This window comes from Sciurus carolinensis, chromosome 7, assembly GCF_902686445.1.
Source record: "Sciurus carolinensis chromosome 7, mSciCar1.2, whole genome shotgun sequence".
Taxonomy (NCBI): Eukaryota; Metazoa; Chordata; class Mammalia; order Rodentia; family Sciuridae; genus Sciurus; species Sciurus carolinensis.
In genome coordinates, this window is record NC_062219.1 from 134,026,057 (window position 1) to 134,053,745 (window position 27,689).

At 40.4% G+C, this 27,689-nt stretch overlaps 1 protein-coding gene across 7 annotated transcripts in view; it reads right to left on the reverse strand.

The window, feature by feature from the left end:
* The window catches only part of Mylk4 (myosin light chain kinase family member 4), an 81,342-nt gene that overhangs the window by 44,673 nt on the left and 8,980 nt on the right, over positions 1–27,689 (reverse strand). The gene's annotated exons all lie outside the window — the stretch shown is intronic.

Genomic DNA, 27,689 nt, shown 5'->3' on the forward strand with positions numbered 1-27,689 from the left:
CCTAGAAAGTCCTAAAGAAGACAGGCTATTCAAATCCATGAAGCATTCACTCCCACGTGGTATAATCTCCATCAAAACCAATTACTGGTCTAGAACCTGGCTGCTGGGTTCTGTGGTTTGGATAAGAGTCCCCAAGGGCCCATGTGTTAAAGGTTCAGTCACCAGCCTGTGGTGCTATTGGAAAGTGGTGGAACCTGCAAAAGGTGTGGCCTGCTGGGAGGTCTTTAGGTCATTTGGGAGTGTGCCCTTGAAGGGGATATTGAAACCCCCTGGATCATCCTCTTCCTTGTCCTTTGCTTCCTAGTCACTATCAGATGAACTGGCCTTCTATTCCATGAGCTCCACCATAATGTACTGTGCTGTCACAGGCCCAAAGCAATGGGACCAAGTGATCACAAATTGGAACCTCTGAAACCATGAGCCTAAATAAACCTTTCCTTCTTATATGTTGATTATCTCAGGGTTTTTTTATTTTTTATTTTTTATTTTTTTATCACAATAAATAGAACCGTAACAGTTCCATTTTGGCTGACTAACCACATGCCCTTAAGGAAGGCATTTAGTATCTCAAAGACGATGCGTCTGTCACATGGGCATACTTTCCACTAGATCTAAAGGTTATTGTGAGACCAGGGTACAGTGAATAATGTGAAAGTGTTTTTGGAAAAAGAAGAGCACCAAAAACACTAACCTGATTTTGTCTTTCCTTCACCCAGTGATTTCAAGATCTGTACAAAGCAGTGCAGTGACCACCTCCTCTCCTGCCAAAAGAGAAGGTTCTCTGTGTGTCTCGGTGTTGAGTCTTTGTCACCACTGCTGAAATAGGAGTGTCCATGCTTGACCCTGACATTTGGAAGAAGAGTCTCCCTTTTACATAACAGCTAGCACAAAGCTGCCACTGGTATTATACTAGAGAGAGCACATTCTCCACCCCAAGAGTCAGCACAGGATTTAATTGCCTGGAGTTCCCTAGGTAGGTCACTAAGAACCAACAGGACTGGGTGGTATAGCCATTACATTTTACCTTTTCTTTCTCTCTCTCTCTCTCTCTCTCTCTCTCTCTCTCTGTCTCTCTCTCTCTCTCTCTTTGTTTATCTTTGTAGTATATAGACATGCACATAAAAATATAAATTGATCAATTCCATACCCCAAAACCTGCCTAGGCAACCAGTACCTTTCAAAAGTCATATCACACATTTAGGCTTAAGTATAGGCTGGCAAATGTGTTTGAGCTGTGTTTCACTAGAGAATCTGACTTTTAAAAAAATTCCTCTTCAAAACAAAGGTGAGTCATAGCCACTCCCATCCAAACCCAAGATGAAGAATGATTTTTTTCTTGGGTGAAAAAAAAAAAAATAAAGGGCCAAACCACAAAGAGACACCACCTTACACCCATCAGAATGGGGGAAAAAAAAAAAAAAAGGCGTAGGTGAAGATGGGGAAAAGTCGGAACCTTGAGCACACTGTTGGTGGGAATGCAAAATGGTGCCACTGATGTGGTAGACAGTATGAAAGTTCCTCCAAAGATTAAACATAAAATTACCATATGATCTAGCAATTGCACTTCTGGATAAATACCCACAAGAATTGAAAGCAGGGACTTGAAGAGCTATTTTTATATGCCCGTCCACAGCAGCATTATTCACAATAACCAAAGGACGGAAACAACCAAAGTGTCCATGGATAGATGAATGGATGGACAAAATGTGGTATATATATACAATGGACTATCATTCGGCCTCACAAAGGAAGGAAATTCTCACATTCACTACGACATGGACAAACCCGGAGAACATTATGCTCAAGTAAAATATGCCAACCACAGAAGGATAAATCCTGCATAATTGCACTTCTCTGAGGGAGTGAGAGTGGTCAAATTTGTAGACAGAAAGTAGAATGGTGGTTTCCAGGGACTGGAGAGAGGGTGAATGGAGAGTTGTTTAATGGGTACAGAGTTTCAATTTGGAAAGGTGAAAAGAATTCTGGACATGGATGGTGACAATGGTCGTACAACCACGTGAACGTACTTACTGCTATTAAACGGTGTACTTAAAGATGGTTCAAATGGTAAATTTTTATTATATTTATTTTGCCACATTTTAAAAAATTTTACTTTTATTAGTGCATTATAGTTATACATAATAGTAGGGTTCATTTTGACATAATCATACATGCGTGGAATATAATTTGCTCCACTTCAGTCCCCAGTACTTCCTCTTTCCTTGTCCTTCTCACTTCCCCGATCCCCTTCTTCTACACTGCTGGTCTTTTTTCTATTTATATGTAGTTTTTTTTCTAATTAATGTTTTATAGAAAAAGCATGTACATGTTCAGTACAGATAAAATTTTTTTCAAACATTTTTATCCATAGTTGGTTGAATTCATGGATGCAGAATTCATATTTACAGAGGGACAACTGTGTCTCTTTCCTTATTCTTTCCCTCTTTTCCAGAGGATTTTAGGTTACCACTACATGCTTAGAACAATAACTTTTTTCTCTTTCCATGTTTTTATTGGTGCATTATAGTTGTACATGATGATAGGATTTATTGTTACATATCCATACATATACACAATATAATAATATAATTTGACCAATATCACTCCCCAGCTATTCTTCACTCCCACTTCCCACTCCCTGGTCCCTTTCCTCTACTAGTCTCCCTTTGATTTTCATAAGATCCACCCCCACCTTTCTTTTCCTTTTCCTCTCTAGCTTCCACCTATAAGAGAAAACATGACCCTTGACTTTCTAAGTTTGACTTATTTCACTTAACATATCGTTGCTAGTTCCTCTCATTTTCCTGCAAATGACATAATTTCATTTTTCTTTATAGCTGAATAAGATTCCATTTTGTATATATGCCAATCCATTGATGGACACCTAGGCTGTTTCCATAGTTTGGCTATAGTGAATTGTGCTGCTATAAACATGGGGGTGCATGTATGATGATAGTATGATGACATTAATTCCTTAGGATAAATACCCAGGAGTGGTATAGCTGGATCATACGGTGGTTCTATGCATAGTCTTTTGAGGAGCCCCCATACTGATATCCATAGTGGTTAGAATAATAATTTTGATGGACCCAAATCAATAGAATTTTCAAGGTGTCATAGCTAACTGAAATACCATGAATCATTCCCTCAATGGGTTTTCATTTTTTATGAGTTGAAAATAATCTTCTTTAGACTTGACTGTATGTACTTAGGCTAGGAAAGAACATGTTACAATGTGACCCTGTTTGGATAAATCCTTTGGGGCATGTATATCTGTGCTTGTGTGTACATCAAAACTTCCAGAAGAAACAAGAAGCTATTAACAGTGTCAAGTGTGGAGACAGAAATTTGACTTGGGGCCATAATATTTTAGAGTTTTCTGTAGTTTGAATGTGTTTACATACACTAGAGTGTGTGTGTGTGTGTGTGTATGTGTGTGTGTTCATTTACTCAAAATAAAATCCTAAGGGGTTGGAGGTATAGTTCAGAGGTAGACCACATGCTTAGCATGCAAGAGGTCCTGGGTTCAATCTCCAGCACCAAAAATAAATAAAATTAAATAAATAAACAACATTAAATAAAATGCTGGGTATGCTCAGAGGAGTAAGACACAGCCCTGAAGTACAATTCCTTATAACCTAGGAGGGAAAACTAATGCGTACGTTACTAAAATGACTGCTTGTACATCTTAAAATTGGTTAGGAACCTGAGTTCAGGCCCTGACTTGGCCATTTCTTATCCATGTGATGATCTCAGGCAAGCTATTTAATCTTTCTGTGCCTTTACATTTCATCTGTAAAATGAGGGTAATGGCAGTTCCCACCTGAGAGACTTTTCACAACTATTAATGGAATGTGCACATGGGAAGCAATGAACAGGTCCAGGCACATAGTAAGCTCTCAATAAATGTCTGATGTTACTAAAGATCTGAGACAGGCACCGCACCATTAGAGTTAGGATTTCTTCTGCCTGGGTCCTGGGTACTGAGGCTCAGAAGTGGAGGAGCTTGCACGGGGCCTAGAAAAATCGGCAGGTTTTTGCCAAGTGAAGAGGAGGGAAAGGACATTTCAGGAGTAGGGAACAACATGAGTGAAGGTAGGCTGTGTGACTGCTCGACCATCAGCCACGCAGGCACCGTGAACTCCTGAACCTGCCTTCCATGAGCGCTGCAAGGAAATTAAAAAGAAAGAGCAACTCTATTCATTTTTAAAGTCCAGTACGTAATTCGTGTAAAGTCTGACCCTTCGTATGGCATTTCAGACTCACTTGTTAAATTTCTTTTTTATGGTCTTCTTGGTAGAAGTTCACACCTGATCAAACATCTGTAAATGAGCCAGTATAAAAAAAATGAAAATCCTGAAATATGAGGCAGATCCCCGAGCAGACCTCCAGAGCACAGATGTGCAGTGTGCCTCAGCCCTCACACCTCTCGAAATCCAATTGACACCTGCTACGGGGGGCCTGGGAATTTACTCCATGGTTTGTCACTGGGAGGTGACCTATGACCTGTCTGGCTCAGCACCCACTAAGTGGGATTCAGAGGTAAGGGTCCAACCAGTCACATTTTCCCAATTACCCCCAAAGTTGAGGTTAGATCATGACCTTGGGTTTCTCAATTTCCGAAGTCATGTTCGAGACTCTGAACTAAGATGATCTTATCCAAGAAACCTGTGGATAGACATCATTTCAACTGCAGCATCCCTGATACGAAAACATAAAGTACTCCAAGATCTGACTTTGAGTACCATAAGGACCCCATATCTGACCTAATGCAACGAGTCACAGTTCAGTTTTTTAGCGGGTGCACTAAACATGTATAAAATGATCACTGGGCTACGTGTACAAGGGGAATATGGAACATAAATCAATTTCTTGTCTAAATTTCACTCCCCTCTCCATGATATCTCATTAGGTATTTGTGAATATTCCAGATTCTTGAAAAAATCTGAAATATGAAATACTCTGTTCCCAATCATTTCAAATAAGGGTTACTTAACTGGTATTTCTTTCTTTCTTTTTCTTTTTTTTGGTAGGTGGAAACTGAGTTTCTGAGAAATCAAGCAATTTGCCTGAATTCCTGATTAGGATGTGGATCCACATCTTCAGACTCCACATTCAATACTCTTTCAATCTGACCTGGGTCCTTCTCTGAGAAATACCTGAAACTTAGCACACCAGGTATCAGACTGATAGACTCAGAGCTTTGGAGATGTAAGAAGTCCTGGACGCCTTGCCCTGCAATCTCCAACCCATACACTGAGAACCCCGCCATGTCTGTGATCACAGACACACCCAGGCATCATCTATCAACTGAACAAGTCACATGTTGCTAAGAGCCTATCCAATATCCTTCTCCCATCTTCCATTCTTATAGAAAATAACCAAAGTACGCTGCTATTATAAGGGAGTCTGTAAATTTTTTATTCTTTTTACATTAAAAAAGATGTGGTGGTTTTTACTTTTGTTAAGGCTAAAACTCACCGGTCTCATTTAACCCTTTAGTTGCTTTCTAAGCCCAGCTCTCTGGACTCACAATGTGGTTCTCTTCCAAACATCCTCCTGACTGCTCTTACAGACAGACCATACCAGCAAGGAGTAAGTGAACATGGGAGGCTCATTTTGAACAAAAGTCCCCAGGGCTTCTTAGGGAAAGTCAGCACCCTTCAGGAAAAAGATTTATCAAAGGGCAGGATGTGCAGCCAAATCTTGTATTACACTCTTGAGTTACATCCACCCACACATGGGAAAAAACACTCCAGTCAGTTTCACAGATAAAGAGAAGTCCATTGAATGCCTATCAAGGAGGAAGGAGAAAGAAGGGCGAGAGAGAAGGGAAGGGGAAGAGAGGGAGGGAGGAAAGACGAGGCAGGTGGGTAGTATTACAAAGAAACAAACCAACACTTCTGTGAACTGGAAGTCAGAGGCACGATTCGCCCCCATAATTTATAATAGTCTGTGAAAGAATCAAAAGAGAGTCACCATTTCCCAGGTAACATTGTGAGTTTGAAAACAATTAAATGTACAGTCACTTCCCACCCAGTTACAGAATTGACTGTGCCAAATAATTTAGTATTACTTGGCTGCAAAAATGCATGGCATTTTATCGCCCTTGAATTTCTTGCCTGTGTTTAGTGATTTATTAATTATACATAAAACATTATATTTCACCGTCTGTCTTTCTGTTGTTTTCATTAGAGTGAACCCTCAACAATTTCAAGTTCAGGCAAAAGAGAAATCTGTAATATATATATTATAGAGATATATAATATCTCACACATATGTTATAATCTGTAATATATTATAACATAATCTGTAATGTATATAATATATATAATTTATACAAAAAGAAGCCTGTTGATTCAGTAAGGTAAATTAATAGCTAGCTCAGAGTAGCCCAAGTACATATCATGTCAAATTTACATCCACAAGCAGCATAGAGTAAGAAGAACTAGTTTGTCTTTCTACCTATAAATTCTAAGTATAAATCATTGAGGTTTTTTCTCTCTTATGCAGGTTAACAACTAATCTGCAATCTTGTTTACATTAATTTTTATTTTACTTTTATTCGTGGTGTTGGAGATCGAACCCAGGGTCTCACACATGATGGGCAAGAGCTGAAGCCTTCAGCCCAAAAGATGACACATTCATACACAGCCTGTCATTTTGAACTTTCAGGAAATTGGGAACAGGTAGGAGGTTTCACAAACTGCTAGAGAGAACAAATATAGACCACATACAAAGGATCAGAATCCAAATTAATTTGGACGTTTCAATAGCAATGTGAGAGCTAGGAGATAATGGAGAAAACCTTTTTATATTCTGAAAACAAATGATTTCCAACCTAGATAGATAAAGCCAAATAAACTATTAAGCAAGTGTCTATGTGAAATAAAAACATTTTCAGAAATGTAAGGTCTCAAAAATATTATAATATAACCCTTCATCATTTTTCAGGAAACTACTGGAAGATATATTCCATTTAAAGAAGGAGTAAAACAAGAAAGAAAAGCAAAGGATATCCAACAAAGGCTATCCAACATATGAGGCAGGGTGTCTCCAGACCCAAGAGGTGTTGCTAGGTACCAGCTGTGCTTCAGGCTTAGAGGGTAACTACTGTAGAGTGAAATAAAGTCAAGAATGGTGAGAAGTATCTTGGATAAATTTTTTCAAGAAGAAAATTTGATATAATAATACATCTGAAGGTGTGTAGAAAGGATTTAGACAATTACTATATAGTTTGGTTTTGAACTTGTGATGTGTTTTTTAAAAATAAGTAAATTTTCAAAGATCAAGGCAATACTAACTCCTGGAAAAAGAAAGAGCAAAGCAAAAAATATAATAAAGCAAAAAATAAAATTTTCCAATAATGCCCTACATTGTTTGCAGTCATGACTCGCATTTTTGAGATCACAATAATTGAAACAATGGAATTTTTACCAAAAATTATAATATAATTATGTTGGGAGAATAAGACCAGGAAGCAGGACACAAAAGTGTGCATCTGTGTGAGATTTTAATTTAGGGGTGAAAGATGAAAGAGACCTAAGTCATTTTCTTTTTACAGAAGTGAGTTTTGAAAGCCTAAAAGTGAAAAGCAAAAAGAACATATGCATGCTATTTAGCCATATGGAATTATGGCTAAATAAAACAAAAAAGTCTGATAAAACAAATTAAAACATTTACTTCTGGTGAAGGGGAAATGGGGAAAGGAGGCGTAGGGAAGTGCTATTATTACCAAAAACTGTGTAGAACCTTATGACTCTTGAAATCATATTAAAGCATAATGATTAGTAAGAAATAAAGATTATTATGTAAAATATTATATACATTCCATACATACAGTATTTTAATTATGAATGTGTTCCCCCAATTTATAGCATGACAGTTGGAGACCCTATTGTATCACCTCAATAATCTGAATCTTTTTAATGATACAGAGTATCTCATATTTATACTTTTTTAATTAAAAGAGAAAAGTCTATGGAGATGCTGATAATTAAGATGATTAAGTAAGATTTGAAGTGCAAGCTTTCTGTTTCCCGTCCCTGTGGAATATCAGGAAGAATTTAATTAAAAGCTCTAATCTGAAACAGATTTGTTCAAGAAATTCAGCTTTCAGATATTTGGAAATACAAAAGAAGCAAAGATCTCACGAAAAAACTGGGTGATCTCCCTTGGCCTGAATGACCGTGAGGTTCTTCCAGCCTTGCTGGCATCTCAGGGTCTACATTTGTTCTTTCACTTAGCATCAATTTTCCATATTTCCTCTTCACTCATGGCCCAGACAAAGCACCTCATAAACTTATGGTTTTGACTTTTTGAACCCCCAATCAGATCTCAAGTGGCAATAGTCAGACTGTGGGTAGCTCTGGCTCCAGTCATCGCGGACAAGACAGACGCCTTTGTTAGGTCACTAGCTCTGCACAGAAGCCTCACTATTTCTGGGCTCTCAAACACTTGGTTGTCTTCTACACCAAGTTATTTTGTCAGTTTTGAACACCCCTCACACTGGCTCCATTGATTATTTTAAAGATGAACTTGTTGTCCCTTGGTCTACTTGTAGCCAAGAATGACATTTCTTCCCCACGCTCAGCACCTGCTGCAGATGAAGTAGCCACATCAAGGACATTCCAGTAACTGCTTAGTCATGACACCTAAAACCCAGGTCCCCTGATGCTCCTGCTCTACAGTTACAGCAGGGTCTGCCCTGGGGTGAAGGCATGGTTAAGGAGCAAGAGGAATTCCAAAGGGTTCCAATCTAAAGAAGTTATGAAAAGGTGCAACTTTGACTCAGTTAATGAGAAACCAAGTCCTGACTCATGCAGAAAGGCATTCAGTAATCTTTTGTGACTCTGTGCTGAAGAAAGAAAGCATGAAGGGTTAATGAAAGCTATAGGTGAACTTGTGGCAAAAAGAATAAAATGCTTTTGTTTTCATTTCTTTTCCTACTTTTCTTTCTTTCTCCCCCCCCCAAGTGCTATCTACAGTTTGAATCTCAAGCGTCCCCTAAAGGTCCATGTGTTAAAGGCTTGGTCCCCCGTGTGATTCTATTGGGATGCAGAACTTTTAGGAAATAGGATCTAGTAGGAGGTTTTCAGGTCACTGGGAGCATGCCTCCCAGGAGGGTTGTGGGGTGGGACTGTGGTCTATTCCTCATTCTCTTTCACTTCCTAGTTTCCTGGCCATTAGAGCTGTTTTTCTCCTCTGCCACACTTTCCCACCTTGATGTGACCTCCACTCCCGCACCCGACCCAGAGGTCTAAAAGCAATGTATCAGCTCCGTCATGGACTGGATCCTCCAAAATTGTGAGTCAAAATAAATCTTTTGTCCTATAAAGTTGACTATGTCAGGTATTTGTTATAGTGAAGCACTAAGTAAAAGTCACACAATGGAAATCATCTTTTAGATTCTTTGATCTGTTGTTAAATAGGCCAAGATACCTGAACCTAACCCAAAGTTCATTATTTAGAAGATATCTTAAAGAATTCTATTTTTTCACATTGAATTAAACAGCAAAGCCCAACCTGCTCTAACTTTCTAAGCAGTGTACATATATGAGCACCACACGAATGGAAAATTAGCAAATGTCTTAATGGTGACAGAGAGCATGAGGCTTCAAATTCAATTAAATCAAGAAGCATAGTTTCCTAAGTTAAAGCTTTTAATACAAATAACTCAAGCATACTATGACTACATATAATTGAGAATATGTTGTAGATAAATAGGATGGTGAACTTACCTTTTAAATTAAATCTTACTAAGCAGAGCATTTTTTAAAGTAACTTCATGTGTCCTGGAGGTATAGATATCCAAACTCAAAACATACTGAAATTCAACACTTTAAAAAATCAAAGACTCCTGAAATTTACAGGGACCATGTGAAAGCATCTCATCTGTCTTCCTTTATGATATCTCTGTCAAATGATCATCCAGCCATGAGCTGCCTACTTCATGAGCCTGTTCCAGTATGAAATGATCTCAGTATTTGGAAGGTCTATATGCCAATGAGCACTCCTGGTCTCTTATCTTTCAAACATTAATTTTGAGGGACTTTCCAAGAAGTAAGCAGTGGCCAGTGGCATGGAACTGTCCCCTTCTCTTGGCTCATTTTCTCATTATCAACTAAACACATTACCAAACACCTCATGGGGTTAAGGGGCATTAAAACACTTCTTAAAAAGCTATGAAATAATCCACATATCCAATGTGTCTAGGAAATATATATTTCTTGTGAAAGTCCAAAAGTAGTACCGGACTCTCTCATGGCAGAATTGTAAAAGAGTAAAATGCTTCAGGTTACAGACAGATGTAATAAAAAGCTGAGAAGATCTGGTAAGTGAGAGGAGGGGTACACAAAGCCACGGCCATTTCACCAGGAAATGGTTTCTGAGTTTTCAGACTGTAGGAGTGTATTGACATGAAACCAAATCTGTGTCAGGCATTTGCTTAAGTCAATTTGGTCCTTGATGCACTGTCCTTTCAGCCACTGAGAAAATTACTCCAACTCGGAGGAGACAAAAACCAGGCCCAGAGTTGCTAGGTCATTAAAGATGACCTAGCATGATGAAAATCAGAAATGGTTCAGAGGAACCCCAAACCAAAGTAGCCCCCTAACCTCCAGCCTTGCCTACTGTATAATTAACCAAATGATAACTCAGGCTAAAACAAAATTCTATGTAAATATCTTTCCTACCTCACAGCAGGAAAGACCAATTTCATGATACCTAATACTTTGAAATTGCAAACGTGTCGGATTCTGTGATCTAAAAGGTGGTCCTCGTAAAGCCCACCGTGTGGTTTCAGAGTGGAGAGATGGGGGAAGAATGGGTAGAACCCAAATGAGGAATTTGCTCTTTCTGGTCTCTTTGTCAATCTTCATGTTCTTAAAGAACTGGCTCCATTAACTAAGTAAAAGTCAAAGGCTGTTACCTTTTAAAACAAAATAAAGCCACTGTTCAGCCTCAAACATAAAAATATTTTCCACTACTCTAAGATTCTGGCCACAAGGAGAGAGCAAGACTCTGGAAAACCCCACAAAGCTTTCAACATTAAATGGAAGCTGAGAAGGGTGGGAAGAATGCCAGGTAAAGGGGGCTGCCCATGACCCCAGGGGCAGAGGACACCAGAAAGCTCCACTTCTTCTCCCCTAGAGTCTCAAGTGCATCCACTAACCCAGGGTTGGTGAGTAGGAAGTCCCCCAAGGACAGCCATTGTTTCAGAGAAAATAAAAGTCACACTGACTTTGTGGGGTTGCACTTAAATATGAGAATCAGAGGTTTTGAATCTACAGGTCAGGAATGTGGCTTTGAAAACAACAAAAAATACATGGTTGGTTCATATGTCAGTGTTATTACTAAAGTTATTACTATTAATAGCTATCATTCACAAAAGACTTACTCTGGGGCTGGCACAATCCTTATTTAATGCTCACCTCTACTTGATATGTGCTCATTTCTCCCCCTTTCTATGCCTGAGTAGTATGGGACACAGAAAGTTCAAGTAGTAAGGCCAAAGTCACAGCTTAGCAGGTAGCAGAACTAATATCTCTTTTTAAAAGTGAATCAAGGGTTGGAGGTTTAGCTCAGTGGTCGAGTGCTTGCCTGGCCTGCACGGGGCCTGGGGTTCTATCTCCAACACCACAAAAAGAAAGAAAATCAAAGTGACCCAGGTACTCTGGTTTGAAAACCAGAGTTCCAACAAATGGCAGCTCCCTTTGCAGCACAAGTGGTTTCCTCCTGTCTGTTTTAAGGTATTTTTCATAAGCAAGACACGCGGTGCAGTGAAGCCCTTCTTTTTGATGCAGAATGAGAAGTGTTTGGGTCCTTGACCTTCTAGAGCAGCCACCTTTATGTGTTTTATTTAATACATCATGTATTTATTGTCTGAAGAAAGAACTACTTAAAAAAAAGTCCAATAATGCCCAGCTTTGGGGAGATTTAAGCTCTCTAACCAGGCTCTCTGTGACCTTGAGCCTACCTGAATTTCCACCCTTCTCTTCTGCACTGTCCTGTTTGATGTCACTGCAGGTTGGCCCTGCATCCCCTCCTGTCTGTGACTCCTCATCCCCCTGACTCCACGGCTCCCTAGTGATCTGCACTCTGGAGGAGGTTGAAGGTGGGAACCACCTAGAGGTCCATGGAGTATGTTTTTCTTCTGTTCTAACTAGCATAGTGGCCCCAATTCGCCTGCACCTGGCAGATTTCTCCTCAATGTGAAAATCAAGCAAATCCACATCTGCTTTTTCTTGATCTTCTAATCACTTGTCAGACCCCCACTTCCCAGGTGGCAGACTTTTCTGGCACCTCAGTCTTGCTTAGTCTAAACCACTCATGCCCAATCCCAAGAAGCTAACCCCAAGGGAAAGAACCTGGAGTTCAGCAGTGCCCCACAGGTCCTGGTGTTTGGCACTTGCTCCTTCTGTTGCTGCTACCCATTTTGCTATCACAGCACCTGGTAGCAGAATAAAGTCATTGATGGTTTCAATTTGCATGTACAGTATAATGCTTCAAAGGATGCTCCCTCTTGCTCCTGTGTTACAAGCCTCCAACTGAGCTCACACTTAGATTTCCAAGGCTCCATCTCTTTAGCTTACTCTGTGCAAAGCCAGTCAAAAAGCACACTTCATGCATCAGCCTTACCTAAAGGCCAGGCGCGATGCATATGAAAATACAGGATGCCCAGTCTTTCAGATAAGCAACAAATACCTTTTTAGTACTAAAAGTAGGTCCCAAATATTAACTGGATATACTTATACTAAAAAGGATCCATTATTTATCTAACATTCAGATTTTTTCTTTGGCAACTCTGACCTTGACCCAGCCTACAACAGGAGGCCAGGCTTGCTCAAGGAGAGCCTCCTGAGATGCTTTCCAAACTGTAGACCTTAGCTCATCAGATGTTTTTAAATAATATTAAACCTTACTGGGGAGGAGTAAAGATCTCATATCATTTCTCTCTAGGATACCCCCCATCAGGGATATTTTTAGCATTAACATACCAACACTATAGAGAGAGAACTTTCTGATAAACATAAACAACAATGTCAATCTCAGAGGCAATATCATTTGTGATTTTTATCATTTATACAACCAAGAAGGATCAGTCAAGCAATTCCTTTCAGCAAGATCACTGGAAGGAATAACTTTACACCTCCATCCAGACAGGAAGACAGTTGTTAATTTTCAAATGCTGGCTCTTCTCCCTAAGGCACTACCTTACTGAAAAACCCACTACCACTCCTTCCCAATAAAGTGTCAACAGTTCAGCACGAATGAATGGACACCTAGGTAAGACTGAAGTGCTGGGGATGTGTTCCAGCAAGATGTCCACCTGTGACATATAGGTCACTCACTGAATGGAGTTGCCATTCGGAGAAGCATATTTGCTGAAAGTCAGTTTGCGCTCCCTTGGATAATCCCAGGGAGGGAATGACTATTTTCTTCTCCCATAAGCGTTGTCAATTGGCCAAGACATAAGTCCACAGGGCATATAGAATGATAACCCTGTCAATCTACAGCCCCAGAGGAAACATCTTTTTTAATTTTGCGGAAATGCATTTTGCCAGCTTAGAGTAACTCTGTGTTCCAGGAGAATCCCCCAGCATAGTGGGGAAAGAGGATGCAAAAAGCACAGGTCAGGTGTTAAGTCTCAAAAACCCAGTTTTCCTTCATTGCACCACTGAATGAGAGTCCAAAGAGCTGAGAGAGCAGAGCAGGTCTCTATGTGGTTAAAGGCTCGGGCGTTCACTTAAGAGCCTAATTTTCAAGCAACATTCTCTTACTCAGCACTTTTAACCAAAATAATCAATCCAGTGTCTGAGGAGAAACAGGGAATGAATAGGGCAGTGTAGGAATCCCTTGTTGCTAATGAAGTATTTTAAAATTCAAGACAGTAATGGCCTGTATTATTTCATACAGAGGAGACCCTTACCATGGACCTCCATACCCTGTTTTTTTCTTTCCTTATGTGCAAGAGGAAAAAAATAGAATTTATGCACCTTAAGAAAACATGAAGTGAAAAATTATCCATCAGCATAGTAAAGACTCATTTCCAGGAAACGGATTTTAAAAGAAAATTCTTGATGTCCTGAGGTTGAAACCAGGAGGTGCCATGACTTTGAACACGAAGGATGAAAGGACCCTGTGTCCAGGTGCGGGTCAGGCTGGCCATGTTTCAGCTGTTACAGAAGGCTGCTTAAACCCCTGGTTGTGGTCCAAGAATATCCTGGCAGTTAGTATCCTGCATTAAAATTTATAAACCACGAAAGACCTTTTCTCACAGAAAAGTTAATTCAGGCTGGATAGTCTTTTTTTTAAAAAGTCTTTAAAAGAAGGTAGTCATCAGAAGAGGTTATATGGAAAACTAGAGTTAAGTAATGCTTTTCACTCCCCCAAAACATACTAAAAATACAGCAACAGGAATTTCAGAAGGAAGAGAAATGGTACCAAGCATAAATTTATTTCTAAGAAGTCCTAGGAATGAGCCCTGGAATTGCCAGAATTAACTTTAAAAGGTGACCAAAAGATGGAGGAATATTAGCAGGAAATGGAACCTGTCCAAAGGAGGGAAACAGGCTGCACTTTGGTGTCATGGGCCTAGATAGTTCAGAGGTTCTACTCTTTCTAGATTCCAGTTAGGCAGGTCTGAAAGGGGCCCTGACCACTAACCCAGAGCCCCTAACACTCTTCTGCCTGGCCACTTCCCATCTTTCTCTTCTGGACCCATATGGAGGGCCTCCCCCCTGCCCTCCTGGGTTTAGACATGTTAATCCTTCTGAGGAAACTGAAAATTCACTTACTCAAAAAGACCTTTCTTAATGCCTAGAGGTCGGGTAAAAACCTCCTGCTCTGGAGCCCTCTAGCATCTACTCTTGTCTTAATCCATAGCAGCCTTTGCAATCACCTGACTTCTTTCTAAGATTCAAGGGTGAGCACTAATTCTTTTATTCACCACCATCTCCAACTTCCCTCCACTCATCTACCCAACACACTGGGTGATCAATGGGGAAATGAATGCATGTCATTCTCTGTGATTCCAGTTTGACATGCTGTGTTGGTCAGCTTTCCATTACTATAACAAACACCTAAGATAGTCAAGTTACAAAGAGGGAGGGTTTATTTTAGCTTATAGTTTTGGAGGTCCAAGACCATTATTGATTGGTCCCATTGCTTTTGGGCTTGTGGCAAGGCAGTAAATCAGGGCAGCAGTGCATGGCAGAGCAAAACTGCTCACCCCATGATGAAGTAAAAAACAGAAAGAGGAGGAACTAGGTCCTACAATCTCCTTCAAGGGCACACCCCCAATGACCTGGAGACCTCCTTCTTGGCCCCACCTCTCAAAGGTTCTACCAACTTTCAGTAGCACCAAACAGATGACCGAATCTTTAATACATGGGCCTTTGGGGGAACATTCCAGAACTAAACTATGGCATATACCCAGTTTATCTTTTATTTGAAAAGGGCCTGAAGATTCGTCTCTGAAGTTGGAGTTTTAAGGAGTGTGGTGAAGAAGATAAAGTGGCAGAAAGAAGAAGGTAACCAATAAACTAGATGGCCTCAACACTGTCCCTCTACACTGTGGTAAGGTCAATAGGCAATCATGCTGATGCCTGCAGGGGGCCGGGTGGGGGGGAACACCACTTCTGCAGAAGTTTAAGTGAGAGTAGAAAAAGCCCTAAACACACCTAGAGGTCAGCAAGGAACAGCCTGCCTCTGCACTTGCAGAATATGCTAGTGATTAGTCTTCAAGATCCATGCTGGAGTTGGCCTAGTCTTGTTTTCTTCCTGATTCACATAATCAGACACTTCAACCTCAAGGAAAAAATAAAATTCTAGATAAACAGTAAAAATAATATTAATAATGCTTCTAGCTTACCATTTATTAAGTGTTGACTTTGTACCAGGCAGTGCTAAGTGTTTATACAGTGTCTGTTTATCCTCCAAAGAGCCAGTTTGGGGCAGTGGCACTAACCCCATGTTTCAAATATCTACTCGGCAAGCCTGAGAAATGTATATAGCTTCAACAGCTAATCATTATGGGCACAGGAAATTCCATTTCTTTGGCCTTCTCTGTAAAATATTGTGGATCTCTGGATGTTCAGGAAGTACTTAATAAATCCTTTTGACTCTGGCCTGAGCAGAGTAGAGCAAGTCCTTGTATTTCTGCTTACAGATGCTTCCACCTGGGCCCACACATCAAGACACGGAGTCTGCCCGAGCGAACCCTGGTCGTGACAGAGTCCATCAGCCAACTCTGCAGTGACCCTAGGAATGCCATCCTCTGCCAGACCACGCTGAGTGAACTCTGAGAATGGTGAAGTTGATGGGGTCTTGGGATCAACATTCTGGAAGGTTGCCAAGACCTCCACTAAAGCTAATAAAACTGAAAATCTAGAAGGTTTTGCAGGAAAGGCCAAAGGGACTGGATGGGTGCCTTGGTTCTCCTGAGAGTGACCTCGTGTTGCATAAAGTTTGGGCTTCCCTCCACCTAGTCTTGGCTGTTCTTCCCAAAGTCTTGGCTGCGTTTCTTCACCTGCAGCCTTCCTTGATCTCTGTCCCCATTTGCTCTCTCCACCTATTTGCAGACATGTTTAGGGCTACTAATGTGGAGTTGGATTCCATTCAACTTCTTAAGTAGATTCCAAGAAGGCGTGCTTTATTATAATTATTCAAAGAAAGGTCCTTTTACCTGTTTTCACCTAGAGCAAAGTGATTCTCACTCCAATTCTTCTTTAAACTGCCCTAGTATATCCTTTTTCTTCTTGAATTATTTTTAATCTGTTGATTTTATCCTGCACAAATCTACTTTTGCCGCCTCAGCTACACATTAGGTCTCTTCTTACAAACTGTGAAAGAAACTAGCCTCCTAGCAGAGAAAAGTTTCTCACTCAACAGGGTAGGAGAGAGATTTTTAATCCCATGACATATTTCTCAGTCCAGTCTTCTTGAAGCTCATGCAAATGCAGACTTAGGAGCTGGGAGCATGGCTCAGAGGTACAGCACGTTTACCATGTACTAAGTCCTAGATTCAATCCACAGCAAAGAAACAAAAGCGAAATAAACAGGGACAGTGTTATGACAGAAATGGAAATATGTACACAAAACTATAACTCCCATAATTTTCCATGAATCCACAAACCCCAGACACCAACAGACCTCCAAGCATGTAGCATTTACTCAGAACAAAGAACCACCTAAGAAGTGTGGATTGTCCTCAGCCTCTTTCTAAAGTCAAAGAAACTTAAGTCATCAAAAGACTTCCTCAACTCTAAGAGGTGCAGAGATGAGTGGTCAGCCTGGAAAGAGGTCAAATATTTTAATGTATTTTTTATAGTCTAACCAACCTCCAGGGGTGACACAATATCATCTTCTTTGGCCTTCTCTGTGGATCGCGTGGATATGGACACTCAGGAAGTACTTAATAAATCCTTTGACTCTGGTCTGAGCAAGTCCTGGCCTGCTTGTATCTAATGACAGGAGCAAATAAAAAGAGAAGAAGAGGGGAGGTGAGCTGCCTGGTAATCCAGTGGCTTCCCGGGTCAGTGCTAACCTCCCTTCTCACCGGAACCCTTGGAGGGTTATTAAAGATACAGACTCCCAAGTCCCACCTGAGCAGTTTCTGCTTCAGGATCTGGAGTGGGGAGTGGGAATCTGTGTATTTTCTCCCAAGTGATGCTAATGTCCAGTGGTTCTCATTCCTAATAAATAATATCACAGCATCCCATAACTTGCTCAAAGTCAAGGTCATTTATCTAATGTGAGTAGCAAAACCCAGATGAACCCCAAGCTCCAGATGGTGGTGACCTTTCTACTTGAACCTGGGAACTCGTGAACTGAAAGCCACCCTAATACCATGGTGACAATGGAATGCAGTGGAATTCAGAGGCTCCTGGACACACGCACTCTTATTTACCGACCCGTGCCAGCAGCACCTGGCAGGAGAGACTCGGTGACAAGAGAGAATCTCACAGACTGTTCCTCCAATCGGCACATACGAGGCTTTCAATTAAACTACCCCTGCCCTGCTGGCAAGGGCAGGCCAAAGAATTTTCATGATGCATAGTTTGTCGGTGTCCCCGCACAGGGCCACCTCCTCTCAGATGGGTGAGGAACTCAGTGTCCAGAGCCACCACCCCGGGGACAGATGAGGGTGACCCTTCCAGGGAAGGCAGGGTGTGCTGCCACTACACATGTCCCCTCACCCCAGTTTATCTGACTGGCCAAGGGACAAGGGCTGTGTTTGGTCTGCCTGGGAAATCTAATGGAAAGAACTATTAATAGACATATTTATTTTATCAAGGAAAAAAATGCTCTTAAAATGTTCAAGAAAGGATATTGCCTGGTTCCCAAGGAAAAGCTGGAGACACCCCTGGGAGAACACACACACACATGCACGCACACACACAGAGTGAGACACTATACACACGTATGCTCTTGATACAATGTATGTGCATATATATGACTACACATCCATATGTTACTTAAGTAAGCTTACATGCACAACTAAAATAGTGAATATTAACCTTTATTTTTCTTTTAGCAGGTTTTTTTTTTTTTTGGTAGTAAACTTTAACCCTTTGTTTTCTACTTGCAGGAGGTAACGGATATTCTAAGGTTGGTCAAACTCATGCACCAAAATCGTTATCAGGGACTTTGTTAAAATGCAGATTTCTGTTCAGCAGGTGTGGTATGGGGTCTGAAGTTATGCCAGTGCTGCCCTGACTGGCACGGGATACTGCTTCAGTTATAAGATCCTAGTTAGGGGCTGGGGATGTAGCTCAGTTGGTAGAGTGCCTGCCTCGCAAGCACAAAGCCCTGGGTTCAATCCCCAGCACCACAAAAAAAGAAAAAAAAATTCTTTACATCAAACATACAGTAACAACTGTTGAAGATTAGGATGTATAAAACAAACAAATTATATTTTAAAGAAGCCATTCCTTGTAGCATGATTCCAAATGGGACTTCAGAATCTGGGCAAGGCCTTTTGGCTATCGTTATAAAAATGTTTCCGCATGTTAGAGCCAGTTCTGAGTAAAAGTGGAACCAATTTTGACTTAAAAGAATCAGACTGTCTTATTCTTTAGAAGGGAACAGAAAGCACGCAGGACTACGGGTATTTTCCTGACACTGATCTGGGGGTAAATGAAGTCAACTGGGGCACCTCAGATCACACTGACTTCTCTTCTCGTGATTTGTTCTGCCTCTCTAGAAATGATTAAAATTCCACTCAAATATATCCTCTTGGAAATGCTTGGGGAAAATATGCAAACCCACTGTTATTGCAAACATTCTGCTGTATGGAGCCCAGCCCTATATGTTACTTTGTCTAATTTTTGAAATAAGTATATTAATCATAGCTCTCACTTCTAAGATTTCAAATATGAAATTATACATAAATGTATTCATAACTACTGCACATATGAGAATGGACGTATCTCATGTGAAGGATACAAAGAAACAAGAAATGATCCCCTGAGGAGAGAGTTCCAGGTGTTTAAGAGTGAAAGAGTTTATCTGTGAAATAGTGATCACTACCAAAGGGTCATACATGGTACAGGGTATTTGCCACAAAAACTAGGGACCTCAGATTAGAATTGAGCATGGTGGGATTTGAATCTGACCTTGAATGATTTTGAAAGCCATAGAATAGAGAATAAACAAAGGTGTGTGGAAAAATAAAGAAAGAGGAACAGAAATTAAATTGTGAGATCATATCTCTGTGCCAAGCACAGAGCCGCTTGCTCACAGATAGATTACCTAATTTAACCCCACCCACAATAATCCTGGAAAGTTAGCATTATTAGCTAATTTGATGAACCAAGAATTGAAACTCAGAGAAATGACTAATGGCACACAGCTGGTAAGTATTTGAATTGGGGTCTGTGTGACACCAAAGTCGATAATCAGTCCACGCTAAACCTGCATTCCCCAAAATCCACCTTATAGCTCCCTAACACGTTAATCATGAGCCAGAAAACAGAAGAATTTATTGACCAAATAACTTTTGAAAGCTCATAGAATAAGTAACGCTAATAATGTTGCAGATATGAGTTAACCTTTATTAACTGTTTCCCATGAACCTGGTTAAAAGGGGCTTTATTTTAGTTGCAGTTTTTTTTTTTTAACAGAAACCTTCTAGAGTCTTCAATAATCTAACCTGCACTGAAAATGTCTAATATTATGTGTTGTGGGAATAATATTATTATTATTAGGATAATGGTGACCATGAAAAAGATAATATTAAAGTAAAATAATTGGACATAAACCCCACCCGCAATAGGTTAGGGAGCTATAAGGTGGATTTTGGGGAATGCAGGTTTAGCATGGACTGATTATCGACTTTGGTGTCACATAGACCCCAATTCAGATACTTACCAGCTGTGTGCCATTAGTCATTTCTCTGAGTTTCAATTCTTGGTTCATCAAATTAGCTAATAATGCTAACTTTCCAATGGTTTTCAAGTATGTATCTTTATCTTATGGACTTTAATACGTCTATGAACATGAATAAGATGACTAACTAGTGCCAAGATCATAGATGTGAATAGGCCTTAGGAAATCAAAAGAATTAAATGAATTTTACATGGTGGGATCTTGTCATTTGATGTGCATAAGAACCTAGCACATAGGCTGCATAGAACATGAGACAAGAGAGTCTTTTTATTCTATTCAACACCCACTACTCAATACGGCACAGGAATCAGTTAATGCATGACTGTTCTAGTTTAAGAACTAGACATTAGGCCTGGTGACTCTCCATTCTTCCTTTTACTCCTGGCTAATTCCATTAGAATATTCAGGTCTGTAACTATCTCTATGTGACCTCCTGATCTTGGGACCAGTGATAGGTCTCAGACAACAAAGAGAATAGAAAGTAGAGAATGTAGTTCCACTGTGCTGCCTCCCAGCTAGGCAAGTCAGGTCTGGTCATTTGATATTTGAAATATTAAAGGACAAAGGTTCTAGACAGGACACCAAAGAAATCTATCCTGCCATTTTTGTTATGTGATGATAGTAAAATTTTAAATTTTTATAAACCCTCCATCTGTTTGAACTAGCTGTGTATTACCTGGCTCTCAAAGCATATTGAATAGTGTGTGTCCAATAAAATAATTAATTTCTGCCTTGTCTCATGTTCCATGAAGCCTGTGTTGCTAGCTTCTTATGCACATTAAATAAGATGATTCCACTATACAGCATTTGCTTAATGCTTTGGAGTTTCTAAGGCATGGTCACATCTCTGATCTTATCCATTCTGGACTGAATAGAGTTCCTTTATCCCTCTTCGTGGTGTCTGATGACCACTCATCTTAAATGATGGTGAAGGAAAATAACACATTTTGCCATCTTTCTAGTGGGAATGACAAAAAGAGATCCAAGACAAGAAGAGACATGCAGAATTGGAGTACAACAGGATGTAATGGGGCAATGCAGCATCAAGATGTGTAAGAATTCCAGCCTAGCTGCCTGGGAAACTGGCAAAATCCACCCACTGAAAGAAAGGCATGAAAAGACATGAAAGGAGTGAAAAGCCATGGCAGGAGAAATGTCCTTCAAGAAAGTAAATCTGTGGGGCTCTGAGAAGAAAAGAGATCAGGCCCCATAAAAAAGATGCCCAGAGTTGGGCAAAAGTTTGGTTGCCCTTAATAGTAAAAGCTGGGACTGGGGTCAAGGTAGCTCAGTGGTAGAGCGCTTACTTAGAATGTGATGCCCAGCACAGGAGGGAAAAAAATTAGCCTCAAACCATAACGTCACTGACCGCACTAGCAGTTACAACTTCTCGCCACTTGAGGTCGCTGTGAACTCGCAGTTCCAGAGAAAAACAGTGCTAGGGCAGAGACTGGACTTTTTAATGTCTGGCTGTGTCTACATAAAGAAAGCGAACAGACAACGGAAACAATTATGCATGTATGGGGATAAGAGGTATATGGAGTATCTCAGTACCTTCCTCTCAATTTTGCTGTGAACCTAAAAGTGCTCTAAGAAATGTTAAAAAAAAAAAAAAAAAACAAACAAAAACAAAACTCTTGTTAAAATTTCTACAAATAAACCAAAGTACCTGTTTCATCTGTTGAGCAAGCTAATCCATTCAGAAAGAAATAACGTGGTGAAATATCACTGCATAACTTTGGACAAGTTCCTAACTCACTAAGACTCAGTTAACTTATCTGTAGAACAGAGGTAATAATTCTACCAACTTTAAGTTGGGGCTGAGTCCAGGGTCAGGGGCATGGCATGGATTAACACACACTGCCTGAAAAGTACTCAACAAAGTGCCGGGAACACCATAAATACAACATAAACACTCATGGTCATCATTGTTATTCATGGAGACAGGTAGGGGAGTACCTACTGCCTGAGGCTGTGACAAAGGTTTGTTGTTTTGTTTGGGGGTTTTTTGTTTGTTTTTTGCTGTGCTGGGGATCAAACCCCAGGCCTCGTGTCTTAGGCAAGTGCTCTGCCACCAAGCTACATTCCCATTTGTAAAGTACTTTGAGTAAAGTGTGTCACATAGTGAGGTCTAGCTACACATTTGTCAAATAACATAAGTAAATAAATATAAGTAGGTTAAAAGCATAAATCCTAAATACCTAAATACAGTTTTAAGAATGTAAAAGCTGGGACTGGGGTTACAGGGCACAGCTTTGCATAGCTGAAACCCTGAGTTCTATCCTCTGCACCAGGGGCTGGATATTATATCATTTCAACATGCTTATTCTAGAAGATTTGAAAGAAATAAGACCTAATACTTGTCATTATCAGTTTTTAAGTTTCCAAATACTTAGGGCTTGCCAAATTGTGTAATGGGGCCCTCTAACATAAAACATCTCTACTTAAAGGAAAAGAGTACTTCACAAATGGGATCTACATTCTATGTTGACTTTTTTTTTTTTTCCCCTTGGTACCAGCGATTGAACCCAGAGGCACTTAACCACTGAGCCACATCCCCAGCCCTTTTTATATTATATTTAGAAACAGGTGCTCACTGAGTTGCTTAGTGCCTCGCCACTGGGATTACAGGCATGCACCACTGTGCCCGGCTCTAGTTGACCTTTTAAAGAAATGATCTTGCTGGGCACAGTGGTGCACATCTGTAATCCCAGCAGCTTGGGAGGTAAGTTAGGAGGATCACAAGTTCTAAGCCAGCCTCATCAACTTAGTGAGGGCCTAAAAAAAAAACAGAAAGAAAGAAAAGAAAAGAAAGAGAGAAATGATCCTGTTTCATCAGATTCTACCTCTTTTTAAAACCACCAGTGATCATTAAGTGCAATTGCTTGTGTCTGTGGGTTTCACATATTTGCCCTTTAAATTAGAGTCATTATTTGGCAGCTAGGATCAGCATCTGAACATAACCAACACACTGTCTTACAAATAGTAAGGCATGGTAATTATTGGTTGAGTACATTGATAGAGAATCTAGGAATAAAGATTTCGATGAATACTTACACTCTGATACAGACTGATTAAATATATTTGTGAATTAAAATTTCTATGATTCATTTTTATACTTATTCCATATCCTAATTTCATTAGTTAGCATGAGCCTTAAACCTATAAGAAGTGTAAGAACAGGTCTAGTTTGCCTCCTTGTTCCTGGTGCACATTCAGAACACAAATACTAGAAGCTAGAGGTTAACTGGACAAGTCAGAGCCTGGGCTGGCACCCTCCTGGCTTCTGGTCTGGTAATTACCTTTTTTTTTTTAGAATTTCCTGACACCTGGGCCACCGAAAGCCTATTCAACTTGCACCTGTCACAACTGGAGTCCTTTAACTGTGCTCCCTGCTGCTCAGAATCCCAACTCCCAAATTGAAGCACTCAGGGAATTGCCTGAAACCAGCATTCTTTAGTGGGGAGCCACGGGAACTAAGTAGCAGGGATACAGGTGCAAAGTTAGAGAGAGGTGGAGCCAAGGCATGAGGCCAGGGGGCCTGGCTGATGGCTAAGTATCCCTGAGAGGCTGACCTGCAGGACTCAGAGGGCTCTGGGTATTATGATCCCACGCCTGGCCTGTTAGTTACTCTGCCAAGCCCCAGGGTGAGAGAACCTTGACAGCTACCACATAGTGAATTTTCTACCCATTCTGTAAAGAAGAAGACTGACTGCCCAAACAAAACATGTAAAAAGCAGCATGTTAGACTTGGATGAAAGAAAATTTCAGTTTTCAGAAAGGGTATTCCCTTGTTGTCATGAATCTTAGACAAGTCTATTTTCACCGCTGCTGGACTTTCAATTTCCCCTTCAAAGAGGAATATGATAAACTGATCTCAAAGTTCACCCAAGATCTATCCTAGGTCCCTCATCTCTGTGTGTGTGTGTGTGTGTGTGTGTGTGTGTGTGTGTGTTGTTGAGCATCAAACTCAGAACATTGCACATGCTAAGAACATGTTCTACCACCAACCCATGTTCCAGGCTCCACAGTCCCTAATCTTTGAGTCACAACCTCTGCCCACAGCACAGGTCTGTATTGTTCCCTTAGTTATGCTAAGGCAGTGACCTGCATGTATCCAAATCCCCAAGGGGGTAAAACTATGAGCCATGAATTATACAATAGATTTATGCGGACATCCAAACGGACATATATCATGCTAACTCCGTCAATGGACCAGCAAACAAGATATTTTTTTCCCCTATTACAACTGAAAATGAGGACGAAAAAAGGACTAAAATGAACACAAACTTCAAGGTGGCACCACAGGTTCCAAGGCTCTCTCTATAGGTAAGCAGACAAGAACCTGTGGATACTTAAGCAAGTAAAAGAACAAAGCACTGATAAGTATAACAACGACAGCCTTTTACATTTTACAAAGCACTTTCACACATACTGCAGTACTTTATTTGGCCCCAAGAGCAACTGTGTGTAGCAACCAGGGCTGCAGAAAGGGACAGGCGCACACACCGCTATGTCAAGAATGTAAAGAATTCCCCTGAGGAGGAAGAGTTGAGACTGCAAGCCACAAGGATCCCAGTGGTCTATCTTTAACAGAAAATCTAACTGTGAAGCACGAAGCTGGGCAAGGTGGGGGCAGTCATGGTGATTTAGGGAGCAAGTTCAGAGCCCACCATTGAGTCCAAAGTTCAGCTCCACTGCTCCTGGACTTTGGGCAGGAGAATTATCCCTCCAGTTGTCTCTAAAGATAACCACACCGACCTCAAAGACTGACAGACTTTAGATGCATCAGAATATGCACCTGCTTTGTGTCCTCCGTGCCCACCCTTGCTTGGGCTCTTGCCACCCAAGCACCTGGCTGTTGACAGATCCTCATAGGAATAGACTAAAAACACTTCACACCACAGCCTCTGCATCTCACCTTCTCCCCCACCCCCGGGTTCTCTGGCATTGCTGCAGGACTCTCATGGGAACCCACATTTATGCATAGGCAACTGAAAATGCCAGCAGGTAGTTATTCTTGATCAGCGGGGATGGTTCCTGGAGGATCAGCACCCTCTTCAGTCCTGGGAGGGGTGCGCCTCTGAAGTAACTGTGCCCAAGGTGGTCAGCTTAGCAATGACCTGGTTGGGGCTTCCCTCCTTCCCTATTTTACATGCCCCAGTCCCATGCCTGCTTCTGGAAGCCAATTCCCAAAAGCAGGACCTACACAAATACTCTGGCCTCTGATTCTGCTTTCTGGTGACATGATGGAAACACAGGCTGGGCACACAAGAACTCTAAGTGAACTTTTCCTAATATCCATGTTCTGTAGTAAATGCTTTCTCTTATCAACTTTCTCTATCTGCTCTCTAGATTCCACTGCTGCCCTGCTTATCACCATTTCCCTGGTCTGTGTCACTGTCCTCACATGGTAGATAAAGTGAGAAATAGAGGTGAAATGGTCAAATGCCAAAGAGCAAAGATCTGGAAATAGTTCCCAAATTTGGGTGGCCACCTGATCTGGTTGATATGGAACCACCTTATGGCAGGGGATTTCAGGTGATTTAAGATCAAAGACTAACAGACCACTCAAAATTTTATGTCATATGCATATATTGTGGTGCCTTAGAACACTCTATTTTTGCTTTTGTTAAAAATGTTTTTAATGACTTGATATTTGAAAAATATTAATAGGAGTAAAGGTTGCAGGAAAATGCAATCATCCTTCATATCCTCAGGAGATTAGCTCCAGGAATTCCTCCAAAGTCCTTTATATAAAATGGTGTAGTAGTTACATATATCATAGGCATTTCCTCCTGTATGCTTTAAATTGTTCTTGTATACTCTAAGAAACATTAACACAATGTAAATCATAAGTAAATATTCTACCTTTTTAAGGAATAATGAAAAGGAAAAAAGTCTGTAGATGTTCATTACAGATGCATTTTTTTCTAAAATTTTTGATTGGTGTTTGGTTGAATCTGCAGATGAAGAACCCATGGATACAGAGAACCAACTGCATAACAAAAATCATTAAGGCAATCTGTGAAAAGAGGAAGTCTGGAAAACACTAAAAATAAATGTACATTTTACAACCATCATGTCTTAGGAAAGTGGATAGAAGCAGAATTTGACTGACTGTATTTAGAAATTTTATTATCAAGTATGTTACCTCTTCTCTTACCAAGGAATACAGATTTGATTTGCAACATTTATAACTTTGATTACACTGTTTTAACTTTTAGAAAAAATAAGAATATTTTTCTCATATTGCAACAAGTACCAGAAATGACATAAAACTATCATAATTTTATTCTGAGAGGGTAAACACCACAAGCATAAATATGAGTCATCTGTTTTTTGGTCAAGGACACTGGGAGCTTTACATGTGTAGGGTTCTACATATAGGGCACTGGAAAACCTTTACATTATTATATGTCCTCCATGGGGACAAAGTTTATTATATCACAAACAGAATTCTTTGATACCTCTATAAAAGACTAAAACTGCTATGCTTATAGAAATTTCCATGATACAGTTGCCCACATTTCTAAATAATCACTAGCAATGGGAAAAGCTAAAAGGATATGTTGTAAAATCTGATGAGATATTTTCTTTACAGTTAAAGATTTGCAAAAACTTTTCTTTAAAAATATATACCCACAATACTCCTAAACACTTGTTGACCTCTTCATTGGGAAACACCAGAGCCCCACATTCTCACAGTTGGAGTGAATAACACATTCTTTTCCACTTGGGAAATGGAAGTCTCCATAGTATTTCTCATAGAAGAAACATAGCACCCCCCACTTATTTCCCATAGAAGATATGTGAAACAACCAAAAATGATTGACACAAGGACAATAGGAACCACAGTGGAAAATGTAGACTTAACCATGATGTTGGACTTCACCTAAAGGAAGGTATGACGTCTTATGATATCTTTTTTTAAAAAATATTCTTCTGCTGTCTTTCTCCCATTGTTTTTATCTCCTCCTCAACTGAGATGGATCAGATGATGGATAAACCATTCCAAGGTTTGGCAATTCCTCTGGCAGTGAACTTAGCTCAGGGCCATCAGGGAAGCCAATTCCTAGAGCTCTGTCCTCCTCTGTCATCAAGAGGCAGAATTGGGTGGTTTCTCTTGGGATAAGATGTGAATGAAGCCTGTATACACAGGAATGGGGATATGTCACCCACACCTGAAATCTTTTTTTAAACTGTTAGTCATGCATTACCAATAGGGGCAATAGTCCTCAAGGGGTTAAAATTGGTTCTCTGTGGAGAGAGGATGAAAATAATCTTCCTCCTTTTATGTG